General features: G+C 39.1%; 1 pseudogene across 1 annotated transcript in view; it reads left to right on the forward strand.

The window, feature by feature from the left end:
* Nucleotides 1–1,205: 1,205 nt before the first annotated feature.
* The window catches only part of LOC308496041 (transcription initiation factor TFIID subunit 8-like), a 45,094-nt pseudogene continuing 30,337 nt past the window's right edge, over nucleotides 1,206–15,962 (forward strand). The window contains exon 1 of the transcript in view: nucleotides 1,206–1,331. The product of the transcript in view is annotated as a transcription initiation factor TFIID subunit 8-like (transcript). The remainder of the gene's footprint in view (nucleotides 1,332–15,962) is intronic.

The following is a 15,962-nucleotide window of genomic DNA, read 5'->3' on the forward strand; positions in this document are numbered from 1 at the left end:
ATTTTATGATATTATGCAGAATTTACTTTGCTATGTGCCATAATTACTATGCTTTGATGAAATATAACAGACGTAAGTAAAAATGATCTAAATCAGATGAAACGAACACCTGCTGAAGGCCAACTAATAATATAATTTTCAAAGTGACCCAATGCAATTACTCTGCCTACACAAAGATTTCTATTAGTTCCCATACTATTAGCAAAGGTGTAAATAATTATGTGGTAAATATTAACTTATCATAGTAACAATAGACTAATAAAGTGCTTCAATGATTTATATGTCTTTTCAAAGTGTGCCTATTATGGGAACCACTTCAGAAACTCTGAAGTACCAACTTCAACCTGTCATTTAACAAATAAGTAAGTTTAGGGTAATTTCATGGAATTTTTCAAAAGACCAGTTGTTTTTCTTTGAAGAATAAAACTCTTTAAAAATGTTACTTTCTTATACTTGGTGCCTCAGAAAATAGAGACTGAGGCAAAACTGATGAGCAGACGCTTTATGGAGGAGCAGAAACCCAGGGCAGCACGGGTGAGGGGAAGAGGAAACGAGACAAGCGAGTGGGGACAGAAGATACGCAGGCACACCTTTCCAGGCTGGCCACCTTGGTCACAAGAGCAGCTGACGGCTCAGTCTCCTGGGACATCTTCACATGGGTTGTATGAACTGCTGTGTCTTGGGAGAATCCCTCTGGAAAAGAGACAGGACAATTGATCCTTGAGTGTCCTGGGTTCCTCACCTGTCCAGGTGTTCTCTCTGAGGGTGCAAAGCCCTCTGCATATCTTAGATGCCTGACCCCAACTCCTGGGCCCTCTGGGGAAGTGTGTGCCTCAGTGGGTCCAGACATGCTAGTTCCAGGGGCACGAGGGGATTCTATGTGGTCCTCAACCACCATGATCGGCCCTCCGCAGCAGGAACCATCCAGGGGCAGGGTGTGGGGTTGGAGGGCAGGTGTCCACATGGAGACCATAACAGGGCCTGCTCACCCACCTTGCTCCTCTCTTGAATGTTGTCCACACTTACAATGTCTTTTTCTCTTTCCAATAATAAGTTACTTAATAAGGTCACCAAGATGTTGTTTCCAAAACTTTAGGGAACTTGATGATATTTTAAAACGTGTTCTGTTGGTTAATCATTAGTCCTCAAGACCCTCAGAAGAGAATTCCAGGGGCTTTCCCTTCCGTCAAAGCCACTGGGAACTAATGACCAGCGGGGACCCTGTTGGTGCCAGTAACGTCATGCAGGAAGTGGACCGACGCCGCCGTGTGGGGAGTGGAGCAGTGGAGAGCTTGCGAAAGATGGTGTGCAGGCAGGTGTTGGTGGGGCAGGTATCTCGCCAACTGTGTGAACACTACCTCCCAGGACGATTTTCTTTTGAGCAGAAGAAGTGAATTTTATATTTTTCAGCTACTGTACAGGCTTTTTTAAAAGGGTTGATGCTTAGTTTGGTTATTTTCTCTTGGAGGTGGCTGCTGTTGAAGAAAATGTCTTCTACAGGAAAGAAAAGTCTAAGTGCATCTGACAGGAAGCAGGAAAGTGGCTCCACATATGGGGATAGGGGTGGTGTGGGAGGGGAGGAACCCGGGCAGAGAGCCCAGGAACTGGTACCACTCCTTGGGGCCAAAGCACAATTTTTGTAGGATCAGATGTGTACAGTCATCACAATTCGTCATATTCGTTTGCTTTCTGTGAATTTGCATGTGTTAATTTTGCATGAGCTTTGTTTCTCATGGGAGAGCTTGTTTCATGTAAAACAAAGGAAACAGAACCAACAGGATTTTGTATGTCCTTAGTGAAAAGGGATTTAAAATGAGAAGACGTGAAAAGGAAGACAAACAATTACCAGAAATACCTGAAAGGGTGGCTTCCCTCACTTCCCACGAGATGGAGGTTTTATTTGAACAAAGGAGACAGTCCTTGTACAACGAAACCTCCCGACGGCTGCAGGTGAATGTGAAAAGGAGATTTGGATGCACTCCGTCAGCATGTCGGCTGCAAGGGACTCTGGAGAAGCAGGTGGAGCACAAAGTAGCTCATTGTTGCTTAATGTGAATGTAGACTAAGTGACCCTAAATGTGCCCTGTCACCTGAGGGGGAAGGTGTGTTCCCACAGCCACAGGTAGAGATGGAAATCTCAGACAAGCCATCTCTCAGATGCTTTGATAATTTCCACTAGTGGGGCTACTCTGAGATCTCGGTAAACAAAATAAAGGAGAATGGCTATTTAAGATGCAATGTCATAGCTTGTTTTTCTGGTTTTATTTTTTCATGGCATCATAGCTGACCTGGAAGAAATGCACACACAGTGAAGGGAACACCTTATTATAGTTGACAGGGTCTCTGTGTCCCCTGTATTAATGGTCATGTGATCCTTTATTTCACCAAATGAAATGTTGAGAAGTGCACATGTTTACATTGTTCACAGTCTTTGGAAAGGTGGCCTTTGGGCAGGCTTCAAGTCTAGACTTGCGGTGAGATATGTGGAAGGGAAAGGCCTGCAGTGACTACTCAGTAGCGTGCTGCGGTTGGTTGTCCTCCTTGCTCCTTTTGGCTAGAAGGTGGCCACAACCATCTGGGGAGTCAGATCAGAGGGTGACCAGTCAGATCAGAGGGTGTGAAAAACACTCAGATATTGGCAAAGGCAGTGACAAACTGGTAGAATCTTCACTTTACACAGGACATTCCCTCTCTGGAGCCTGGGGACCTGGAGGCTTCCCCTCCCTCTGGGAGCTCAGTGGGCATCTCCTGCTTCCTGTGGACATCCCCACAAGTCCCCACGTTCTTTGTCATTAAGGTTTAAATCTTCTAATAGTGTCTTTTCATGCCTGTCTGTCAATTGTGTTTCTTTAAGATCCTTGATAAACATTTAGGCTTTAAGGGGCATGGAATGGTTTATAAAGATCTATTTTTTAAGTATGTCTACTGTTGTGAAACTAGGACTGCATCTGAAAGCAAATTATTGTATCAAAAAACGAAGCGTTTAAAGAAATGTTTTTATTGAAGTGACACGCAATAGAGAATGGTGCCACTTACAGAAGAACACAGTGTCACAATTGGCTGCTTCATAGAAGGAATGACTGTCTTGGAAAACATCAAGATGGCAGGCCAGGGAAGCCAACATGTTTATGAAAAACAAAGAGAATGCCAGGTTTGCCAGGTTTTCAAATGACCAGTAAATGTTGCTGTTGAAGGGCAAATTTGGTCATTGGGGGTTAATGTGGTTTTGTTCCTGTTGATTTTCCAAACTCTCCTTTTTCATATTTTCTTCCCTCAAATACCTTGTCAGTTATTGCCCACCAATTACACTCATTTCAGGGCCAACGGCAGGTAATGACATGCTGATTGGGAATTCTAAAATTCACTTGCTGATGATTATGCGTTATTTTAACAGGAGAATGACAATAATTTCCTGTAATGCTACTTGTTAAGGTAATTATGCTGTAATTGCCTTATCAAGGTGTCATAGAGAAGAGGGGAGAAATTCCAAGATTGCACAGCTGCTGTCACGTTCCTTGAAGGGTTCTTTTGAAATTGCATTGTGAACCATCGGGACAATCCCTTCCAATTGTGTTAAACTTGAACATTGTTGTCCTGGGTGGTTATGTGACCTTAAAATGAAACTTTTCAAGAGTTGATTTTTTTTTCTGTGTGTGTCTTCATATAAAAGATATGTGGTGAATTAAATACACAAAACCGAAATGTGTTTCAGTTGCAATGGAATTTGAAGAGTTTGTTTGTAGAAAAATGTGGATTTAAGAATAAATTAAATATTAATAAGTATAATAGCATGTAATAAAGGGTATGTGTACCTAAAATACATAAATAAAAATGTGTGTTTTCCAGTTAAAACCTAGTTGAAGATGATGTCCACAGTATAGGAAACAAATTAGACCATCTTTGTTTGACTTTATAGCTCCACAGTGAAGAATAATTATTTGTTCATTTATATAAGCCCTTATATCTTTATTATAGTTATAAATGACACAAAAATATTCAGTGAACATGGAAACCTGTTCTAAAATATTAAGCAAAATGCTCCAAAATTCAGATATATTGTCTCTGCAGACATTAAGCTTGCATTCTGTTTGGAGAGGAAGACGATAAGAAAGATAAATGAGTAAAAAGTCAGCATGGTAGATATTGGTGACAGATCACAATGAAGAAAAAGCGGGTGGGGGTAGGGAAGGTCAGGGTGAGGGGAGGTTGGTATTTCCAGAGGGTAGCATACAAATAAGGCAACCTCTGAGCCCAGATTGGAAGGAATTGGCTGTGTGATATGGGATGAAGTTTTCACAGAAGATGCAGTGACCCCCATGCAGTGTAGAGATGGTATATTTGAGAAATGATGAGGTCAGGAGGTTGTGGCTGGAGGGGAAAGCACAAACAAGAGATCCCAGATGGGGTCAGGAGGAGAAAGGTGCCCAGATAATGAAGCGTTTTGTAGGTTTCCATAGAGAGGTTGGCTTTACATTGAAAAGGATGGATATCCATGGGCTGGGCAGACATGATGGAGTCTACACTTGTACAGATGGTCCTGACCTTGGCGTGGGAGGCAGAGGTGAGAGCTCCAGTTGGTAGACTGTTGAAATAAGGCACAGGATTGATGGATTGATGGTGATGGTTCACACCACGGAAATGGAACAAGAAGGGACAAGAAGTGACCCTACATGACCTTCTGATTGACTAAATGTGGGGAAGGCTAGGGAAAATGTCAATGGACAAAGTGAAGGCTCTTCGCCTATTCTCCTAGGAAAATAAGCTGCCAGTATCTGAGTGGAGGAACTCGAAGGAGGACCTGGTTTCGGAGGGAAAGAAACTCAGGTTTAGACATGTCATTTTGTAGAAGAAGAAGTGTTTTCTCCCCTTTAATATAAATAAATAAGATGGTGGGTGGACACAGATGGGGGAGGAGCAGGCATTTTCTGCCTAATACGTTTTTGTGGGACAGTATCTTGAAAGAGTGCCCAACATATGTTTACTGCTACATATATTTGAAATCCTGCATCTTCTCCTCTATTAATTCCTCATTATGAAGCTAAACTTTATTGCCTCAGGAAAGAGAACACAAGGGACCTAACAAACATTTACCTCTTGATTTTTGAGCTCCTAATTAGACATTTTAAAAACTAAAGCTGAACAATCATCTGAAAGTCAAAGCACTTTTGATTTGTAAGAGCCAGGCTCTCTTGAGAAGAAATTTTTTAATCTTCAAGTTAAAAATAGCTCAGCTAAGAATACCAGCAGTAAAATCAGAGGACTCAGAGCATAGACTTCTAACCATTCTGTGACGTTCCACCATCAGTCTGACTGGGATACACTAGGGGGTGTAATAGGAACTTTGATACAGCCTGGGTCTGAGAGGGGGTTCAGTGTCTCAGCATGTTGGGCTGAAGCCAGGTAGAGGAGGGTGATAGAAATGTCTGAAGGTTTTAAGGTGAGGAAACAGGGAAGCCATGTGCCTCACTTCTTATGTATATCCTAGGGACAGACATTCTCTTAAGAAAGGCTGGCATCATGACTGCTGAGAAGTAGTACTAGATGGGTGCCTAGAATGCCTGGAGGAAAGTAATGGCAACAGTTTAATGAAAATCTTTTCATCCCAACACAGTTTGGGGAGATTGGCCAACAGTGGTCAAAGAGACCTTGAAGCCGACAAGAAATCTAGTGGCTGTGACACAAAGGTCCAGGTCCATGGAGTAGTACAATGAGGGCCCCAGGAAGAGTTACCTGCACCTCAGTGGAGGCTAATGAGGAAAGAAGAGCACAGGCCAGATGTACTCTTCCCTGACAAAGCTTCGTTTTCAAAACGGTTAACTCATTGCTCTCATGAACACATAAAATGAACATTTCAAAAGTTGTGTTCAATTTATTAATTAATAAGGGCTGAGGAAGGTTAACAGCCTTTAAAATGATAATTTGAAAGGTATATGGATAGATGAATGGATAACCGGATGGATGGATGATGGATGGATAATGCATACATATATACATACTTACTGAATCCATACTAAGAATGCTAACTCTAATCATTTAAGATTTCATTGGTTGTTTTAAATTTGTAAAACAATTTTACAAACTTTAGAGGTTTTTACGATCAGATATCAGAAAACTGGTGAATTTTCCAAGCTGCCTTCCCCACATGCTTGTCTACCAGCATCCTGTTGGTCATTCCAGGTCATCTCCAGGTAGGACTTAGGCTGCCCTGGACACCAGTGAGAACAGGATTGGTGCTGACATGGTCAGGCTTATCCAAAAGGAAAACATACTAAGACCTATTTCTTTTTTTTCTTATTTTTAATTAAAGTTTATTGGGGTGACAATTGTTAGTAAAATTACATAGATTTCAGGTGTACAATTCTGTATTACATCATCTATAAATCCTATTGTGTGTTCACCACCCAGAGTCAGTTCTCCTTCCATCACCATATATTTGATCCCCCTTACCCTCATCTCCCTCCCACCACCCCTTTACCCTCTGGTAACCACTAAACTATTGTCTGTGTCTATGAGTTTTTGTTTCTCATTTGTTTGTCTTGTTCTTTTGTTGTTTTTGGTTTATATACCACATATCAGTGAAATCATATGGATCTCTGCTTTTTCTGTCTGACATATTTCACTTAGCATTATACTCTCAAGATCCATCCATGTTGTCACAAATGCTCCTATATCATCTTTCCTTAATGCCGAGTAGTATTCCATTGTGTATATACACCACAACTTCTTTATCCATTCATCTATCGAAGGACATTTTGGTTGTTTCCATGTCTTGGCCACTGTAAATAAAGCTGCAATGAACATTGGAGCACATGTGTCTTTATGGATAAACGTTTTCAGATTTTTTGGGTAGATACCCAGGAGAGGGATTGCTGGGTCATATGGTAATTTTTTGAGGAACATGCACACTGCCTTCCATAGCGGCTGCACCAGTCTGCATTCCCACCAACAGTGTATGAGGGTTCCTTTTTCTCCACAGCCTCTCCAACACTTATTACTATTTGTCTTGTTGATGAAACCCATTCTGACTGGGGTGAGGTGATATCTCATTGTGGTTTTTATTTGCATTTCTCTGATGATTAGTGATGTTGAGCATTATTTCATATGTCTATTTGCCATTTGTATGTCCTCTTTGGAGAAACGTCTCTTCAGGTCCTCTGCCCATTTTTCAGTTGGGTTGTTTGTTTTTTTGTTGTTGAGTTTCATGAGTTCCTTGTATATTTTGGATATTAGCCCCTTATCGGAGGCACTGTTTGCAAAAATCTTCTCCCATTCAGTTGGTTGCCTCTTTATTTTGTCGATAGTTTCTGTTGCTGTGCAGAATTATAAGTTTGATATAGTCCCATTTGTTTATTTTAGCTTTTACTTCCCTTGCCTTTGGAGTCAAATTCATAAAACGCTCTTTGAACCCAAGGTCCATAAGTTTAACACCTATGTTTTCTTTTATGCAGTTTATTGTGTCAGGTCTTATGCTTAAGTCTTTGATCCATTTTGAATTAATTTTGGTACATGGTGACAGATAGCAGTCCAGTTTCATTCTTTTGCACATGGCTTTCTAATTCTCCCAGTACTATTTATTAAAGAGGTGGTCTTTTCTCCATTGTATGTTTTCTGCTTCTTTGTCAAAAATTATCTGTCCATATTTATGTGGTTTTATTTCTAAGTTCTCAATTCTATTCCATTGGTCTATGTGTCTGTTTTTCTGCCAATACCATGCTGTTTTGATTATTGTAGGCCTGTAGTACAAGCTAAAGTCAGGGAGTGCGATACCTCCAGTATTGTTCTTTTTTCTTAAGATTGCTTTGGCTATTCGGGGTCTTTTGTGGTTCCAAACAAATCTGATGATTTTTTGTTCTATTTCTTTAAAAAACGCCATTGGGATTTAGATGGGGATTACATTGAATCTGTATATTGCTTTGGGTAATATGGACATTTTAACTATGTTGATTCTTCAATCCATGGGCACAGAATGTCTTTCCATGGCTTTTGTCTTCTTCAATTTCTTTTAAAAATGTCTTGTAGTTTTCAGCATATAGGTCTTTCACATTCTTGGTTAAGTTTATTCCTAGGTATTTCATTCTTTTTGCTGCAATTGCAAAAGGAATTGCTTTTTTTTTTTTATATTTCTTTTTCTGAGATTTCATTGTTAGTATATAGGAATGCAATGGACTTTTGTAGGTTGATTTTGTAGCCGGCAACTTTACTGTATTCGTTGATTGTTTCTAACAGCTTTTTGGTGGAGTCTTTAGGGTTTTCTATATATAGCATCATGTCATCTGCAAAGAGTGACAATTTAACTTCCTCATTCCTAATTTGGATGCCTTTTATTTCTTTCTGTTGCCTGATTGCTCTGGCGAGGACTTCCACCACTATTTTGAAAAGCAGAGGTGACAGGGGACAGCACTGTTGTGTTCAGTTTTTCACCATTAATTATGAGATTACCTGAGGGTTTGTCATACATGGCCTTTATTATGTTCAGGTATTTTCCTTCTATACCTATTTTATTATTATTTTAATCATAAATGGATGTTGTATCTTGTCAAACACTTTTTCTGCATAAATTGATATAATCATATGATTTTTGTCCTTTATTTTGTATATGTGATGTATCACATTGATGGATTTGTGTTTCTAGAACCATTTTTGTGCCCCTGGCATGAACCCCACTTGGTCGTGATGAATAATCTTTTTATTGCATTGTTGTATTCGATTTGGTAGAATTTTGTTTAGGATTTTTGCATCTGTATTCATCAGAGATATTGGTGTGTAATTCTCTTTTTTTGTGTTGTCCTTGCCAGGTTTTGGTATCAGGGTAATGTTGGCCTCATAAAATGAGTTAGGGAGTACTGTCTCTTCAATTTTTTGGAAAAATTTGAGCAGGATTGGTATTAGATCCTGTTTGAAGGTTTGGTAGAATTCACTAGTGAAGCCATCTGGTCCAGGACTTTTGCTTTTGAAAGGTTTTGGATGACTGATTCAATTTCTTTACTGGTGATCGGTCTGTTTAGATTTTCCAGTTCTTCATGGTTTAGCCTTGGAAGGCTATATGTTTTGTAAGAACTTGTCCGTTTCTTCTAGGTTATTGAATTTGGTGGCATATAGTTCTTCATAGTATTCTTGCATGATCCTTTGTATTTCTGTGGTGTCCGTGATAACTTCCCCTTTTTCATTTCTGATTTTGTTAATTAGTGTCTTCTCTGTTTATCTTAGTGAGCCTATCCAAGGGTTTGTCAATTTTGTTAATCTTTTCAAAGAACCAGCTCTTTGTCACATTAATTTTTTTCTATTGTCTTTTTGTTCTCTATTTCATTTATTTCTCCTCTGATTTTTATTATTTCCTTTCTTTTGCTGACCTTGGATTTCATTTGTTCTTCTTTTTCTAGTTCTTTAAGGTGTAATGTGAGGTTATTTATTTGGGATTTTTCTTGTTTCTTGAGATAGGCCTGTAATGATATAAATTTTCCTCTTAAAACTGCTTTCACTGCATCCCAAAAATTTTGGTAGAACATAATTTCATTGTCATTTGTTTCTATGTATCTTTTGATCTCTCCTTTAATTTCGACTTTTACCTGGTCGTTCTTTAAAACTATGTTGTTTAATCTGCATGTATTTGTGTTTTTTCCTGCTTTCTTTTTGCAGTTGATATCCAATTTCAAACCCTGTGATCAGAGAATATGCTTGGTATGATTTCAATCTTCTTAAATTTGCTGAGGTTACTTTTACGTCCCAACAAATGGTTTATCCTTGAGAATGTTCCATGTACACTAGAAAAAAATGTATAGTCTGATATTTTAGGATGAAGTACTCTATAAATGTCAATTATGTCCATTTCATCTAGTGTGTTATTTAGGATTGCTCTTTCATTATTTGTTTTCTATTTGGATGATCTATCCATAGCTGTCAATGATGTATTTAAGTCCCCTAGTATAATTGTGTTTTGGTCAATTTCTCCCTTTAGTTCTGTTAGTAGTTGCTTGGTATATTTTGGTGCTCCCTGTATAGGGGCATAAATATTGATGACTGTCATGTCTTCTTGTTGTATGGTCCCCTTTACCATTAGATAATGTCCATCTTTGTCTCTTGTTACCTTTTTCACCCTGAAGTCTATTTCATCTGATACTAGTATAGCTACACCTGATTTTCCCTGGATACCATTTGCATGGAGTGTCAATTGCCACCCTTTCACTTTGAGTCTATGCTTGTCCTTGTAGCTGAGACGTGTCTCTTGGAGACAGCATATGGTTGGGTTTAGTTTTTTGATCCAATCTGCTACTCTGTTTTTTTATTGGTGAGTTCAGTCCATTTACATTTAGGGTGATTATTGATACGTGAGGATTTCCTGTCATGCTATCTTTAGTTTTCTGGTAAGGCTGTGTCTCCATTGTTTCTTTGCCTTTTTGTTGTTGTATATCATTTCTGTGTGGTGGTATTCTATGATGTTTCCCTCTGTTTCTTCTTTTATTACAATACATATTTCAGTTCTGGATTTTTTTTGAGTGGTTACCCTTAATTTTATGTAAAAGAAAGTTTGATATTTAGAGTATTCCATTTTCTTCAGCATGCCTACTTTCTCCATTCCCATATTCCGGTTCAGGCCTTTACTCTCCCCCTTTTTATTTTTTGGTTGCGAAAAAATTGTCCCTGTTGATGGTGGTTGAATAGCCTCCTGTAGTATTTATTGTAGTGCAGGTCGTGTATTAGAAAATTCCCTCAGCTTCTGGATGTCTGGAAAGGTCTTTATTCCCCCTTCATACCTAAAGGATGTCTTTGCTGAGTATATTATTCTTGGCTCATAATTTCTCTCTTTCAATAGTTTGAATATTTGGTTCCATTCCCTCCTGGCTCGTAGAGTTTCTGCTGAGAAATCTGATGATAATCTAACGGGCTTTTTTTTTTTTTTTCTGTAGGTTACCATCTTCTTTTCCCTGGCTGCCTTGAGGATCCTTTGTTTGTCATTGATTTTTGACGGCTTCAATACAATGCACCTTGGAGAAGGTTTATTGGGGTTGAGGTAATTAGGTGTTCTATTTTCTTCTTGGATTTGAGGATCCAGTTCTTTCCACAAATTTGGGACGTTCTATTTGTTTGAATACCCTCTCAGTTCCCTTCTCTCTTTCTTCTCCTTCTGGTATGCCCATTATTCTTATATTGCTCTTTCTGATGGCGTCAGAAAGTTCTTGTAGAATGCCTTCATTTCTTTTAAGTTTCAAGTCTTTTTCCTCTTCCATCTGTGCAATTTCCATGTTTCTATCTTTGATGTCACAGATTCTTTTCTCCATCTGGTCAACTCTACTACGTAAGCTGGATATTTCATTCTTCATTTCTTCTATTCAGTTATTAATCTCCAGAAATTCTATTAGGTTCTTCTTCAAAATTTCAATCTCTTTGGTAAAATGTTCATGTTTTTCTTTGATTGTGTGTCTGAGTTCATTAAACTGCCTTTCTGTGTTTTCTTGCATCTCATTGAGTTTTTTCAGAACTGCAATCTTGAATTCTCTGTCACATATTTCTATACATTTAAGTTCCTTTTCTGGAGACTCTTCACTTTCTTTTTGAGCTGTCTTGTTGCCTTGGTTATTCATGGCAGTTAATGATTTATTATTTCTCTTCCTGAACATCTACAGGAGTGGGTTCTACTCCAGGTTGATAGGAAAATGTCTTTTGTTTTATAGTACTTGTTGGTAGAATGTTATATTTTCTCTCTGACTGCAGTCTTTTTTTTTTCTCTCACACTGTAGTGATATGTTTTCTCTGCATTATTCCAGCTTCTCACACAATGGGGGGATTCTCTAGGAGGCAGGCTTCTCCTCTGTTAACAGTTCATCTGGGTCATAGGGCTCAGTGTCCATGTGGGGATGCAGAGAGCTTTTGAAGTTCTAAAGCTCTTCCTGCACCAGATTCAGAGCCCGTATGTTTCAGCAGTTCTGTTTACTCCTGCAGGGATCCGCCCAGATATTTGGGGACAGGGGCAGGATGAGTTGTGAGAATTGGCCCAGAGCAATGGCTGCGACCAGCACCACAGCCAGTGCTGCTTTCACAGCTCCCTCCCCTTTGCCGGAACTAGTTCGGCTGCGAATCTGTGTCTGCAGACCCCAGTTTTCTGAACTGCAAATAGTCTGTTCCTTTGATCTGAGACTGCTAGTGTTCCACTTCTAGCACTGGGCAGGTGGGTGCGGGCGAGCTCTGGGAGGGTAGGGAGGAGGCGGCTCGTCTCAGTGCCTAAGGCTTCCATTCTCTGCTCGGCCCAGTGAGGGTTCATACCACCGTTTTGAGACTTTTTACCTCAGTTTTTGCTCCGAGGTCTCTGCCGTGAGCATTGGGTTCAGTCATTTTAAGTGCTGTCCCCTCAGCCCTGTGGGCCATAAGCAGAGCCCTAGCAGTCCGAGTTCTTCCCTGTCACCCAGCTGTGGTAGTTCCGGGAGCAGCGAGCTTGGAGCACTGAGCTAGGTCTGCGTCCTGTGCCCGCGCGGTTCTTTCTCCGCACTTCTCCCCTCCCTCCTCCCCTTTTCGGACAATTTTCCCACCTTTAGGTGAATTCAGGAGTGGACCTCTTCGTCTTGCCTGTCTGCTGTGCATAGAGTCCTTTGTGGAGTTATAGTTTTTCAATTTGTTGTAAATTCCAGGGGAGATTTCCAGAGGCTCACCTCACGCCGCCATTTTGATGACGTTTCTATAAGACCTATTTCAATCCCTAAACCTTTTCATCACCCACAGTTTTCAATCCTCCCCCCACCGCACACCCTTTATCTTTCCCACAGTGATCTTCCTGAGACATCTCTCTCAGGCTACCATCCCCACCTGACTCATCCAAAAATCCCTCTCAAGTGGAGATCTTCCAGACCAGAGATGGCCACCTACAGTCTCCCGTGAGAGTGCTGACACCTAACAATAAGCCCAAAGCCAGTGGGACAGCAGGCTCATGGAAGATAAAAGCCTGCACACCCCAGCCTCAGCATCAGAACTTATATTTCATGTTGCCACCTCATGGCTGGGTGATCTAGTGCAGGTTCCTATGACTCCTCAGTTTGCTCTCCTGTAAAGATGGGAAAAACTGTATTTCCCTTACTGGTTTATGCAAATGGAATCTGTGCTCTTCACCTGTGAGATCTTTACACAAATAAAGATTCTGAAACAATCTAGGTGCTGTCTATGTTGCATTCAAGCTGTAAGGACAGAGATGGAGACGGACGTAGAGACAGAGACAGATAGATGATGATTGATAGATACATAGATGGATAGATAGATGATAGATAGATAGATAGATAGATAGATAGATAAAATAGATAGATAGATAGATAGATAGATAGATAGATAGATGACAGATTAGACAGACAGAGATACCTCCAGACGTCTTGGGCCACAGACTTATTTCCTTTGACCCAATAAAGAAAAGAATCCAGGTTTTTTCTTTCTTTCTTTTGTTTCTTTTTTTATTTTTTTTTGAGAAGGACATTTTTGCTGTCAATGGCTTTGCATCCTCTTCTCTTCTTATCCTTTATTATGTTTAAGTTACATATAAAAATGAGTTAGAGAGAAACAGGTATTGAATCTCCCTTCATTTTTGAAATAGAATCGAATAATTTTACTTATTCCTCTATTTTTTTTATAACCTAGTACAATCCAGTTTTGTAAGATAATAATTATGAACAGAAATAATTTATTGTAAAAATTCATATTCTGATACTATCTTTCTAGTTTTATGCTTATATGGGTTTGATGAAAAAATAAAGAAAAATAATTTGGCTTTAAAACATTATGATTAAAAAAACACACAAAAAAAACAAACAATGAAAAACCAGTAAGGAACATGTCCGGTAATGAAATCTTCAGTTACTACAAATCAGATAGCAATTATGCCACAGTGGGAGGACCTGATTAAAAGAAGCTGAGTCAATTTGGCCATTTCCTACTTTTCTCTCCCAACTTCTCTACTAAATTGAAGTTGTGTTTTCTCTGACTGGTTTGCTTCTTCTTGAATTTAAAAACAAACAAACAAAAAAATAAAAACAAACTATATATGTGATATGAACAAAACTGAAATCAAGGAGAGGATCAGCTCTCAATAAGCAAAAAACACCATGATGTTTGCCTCTCCGCCAACCAAAACACAATGCATTATGACAAAATATCGTTGGATATAAAACTTGATGATGACTTTTGCCATAAAGTGGAATATCCCCAGGACATTTTCTTATTATTCCATGGGCTTTGATCAGTAATTTTGTTTTTAAAAAGGAGCAGTTTTCTGTCTAGATGCAAAATTTGCACTGAGCTGTAAAGAACGAGGTCAGGAGGGACACAACACAAAGGGTGCAATTGTGCCTTTATTCTCCCGAACAATCTGATTTTAAATTATCCAGTGCATCTATCACTTAATACTCAGTCTACTTCAGTTGGAAATTAATACTTCACTTTTACTCATCAAATGGGGAAAACAACATTAATGTATTTTTAAATGAAAAAAAAATAGACAAAAAAAGCCTGTTTCCAGAACATTCTATTTTGACATGGTGTGATTTTAAATAACAGAAATGAAGAGAAGAGACACAGAGTACTAAAAAAAAGTGCTTTAGAGTTCACGTGAGCACTTTCCAGTAGTTACACACACTACTAGAGATTGCTGATGCAATGGTTATTAAGAAACAAAGGACCTTGATTGCTGCACAATTTCTCAGTGAATGACGGAAAATTAATTTATCAGCAGGGCATTTAGTAATAAACATTTAATGGAATGTTCTTTACTAACATATCCAAACCACACACATTCTAGAACGTGTCTTGTCACTTACACATCATTCACCAGCATTTCACACGTCATGTTTGGGAGCTGGAGGTCATTTCTCCTTCCAATGATCTGACTGATTTGGTGAGTTTGAGCCTTGCATCGTTTTTTACTTGATTTTTTAAAAAACATTCTGAGACACACTACATTTGAATTAGTAGGGTAGAAAATTATATAATATCTGTACCAAAAACCCGTATCTTCTTCCCATTTTCCTGTCAAATGTTTTTAGAGTTTTTTTTCTTCAGTTCTCTAAAACATTTCATGAATGCATGGTATTTTGTAATTACATCTTGGAAAAGTTTATTATTTTTTTTCACATGAAACTATGGCATGAGTAGATTGAGCTATTTTCCCAAATATGAATATCTTAGAAGTAATCCTTTGAGAATAGTTCTCATTTCTGTCCTCTGAATTTCTGCCATAGCATTGGTTCATGTGGGTTCTTTATAGGAGGTGTGATAAAAAACTATGGTGAATGCTTAAATCAAAAAAATTATTACAGTAAAAGACACATTGCCATTAATCCCCCTCAAAATACTCCCTCTTGCTTCAAACATACTTATCCCACCATTCTTGCCACTTTCTGAAGCAGTTCTGGAAGTCCTCTTTCATGAGAGTCTTGAGTTGTGCTGTTGTGGCTGCCTTGATGTTTTGAATCAATTCAAAATGTTTACCTTTCATGGTCATTTTGACTTTGGGGAAGAGCCAGAAGTTGCATAGTGCCAGATCTGGTGAATAAGGTGGATGAGGACACACCGTGACATTTTTATTTGGTATAAATTGCCCTATCAGAAGCGATGTGTGACACGGAGCCTTTCTCTTATGATCACTAAAGATGGAGAATGCTGCTGCTGAGTGCCATCCATTGGACAGGCAGGGATCTTCAATACAGGAAGTGGTACATAGAAACTTAGTAATAGTATATGACAAGTTTTAACTTCTTCAGGGAAGTGAGTTGAGTGTGAGCTATGGTTGAGAGAAGGTATGTTCTAAAGTGTGCCATAAATCATCCTCTATCATGACAATGCTCTCTGTTGTCACACATCGCTTCTGGTATGGCAATTTCTGTCAAATAAAAACATGATGGTGTGTCCTCATCCATGATCTGACACCATGCGACTTATAGGTCTTCCTCCAAGTCAAACTGACCATGAAAGGTAAATGTTTTGAATTGATTCCG

The sequence above is a fragment of the Rhinolophus hipposideros genome, assembly GCF_964194185.1.
Source record: "Rhinolophus hipposideros genome assembly, chromosome: 1".
In the NCBI taxonomy this organism is placed as follows: Eukaryota; Metazoa; Chordata; class Mammalia; order Chiroptera; family Rhinolophidae; genus Rhinolophus; species Rhinolophus hipposideros.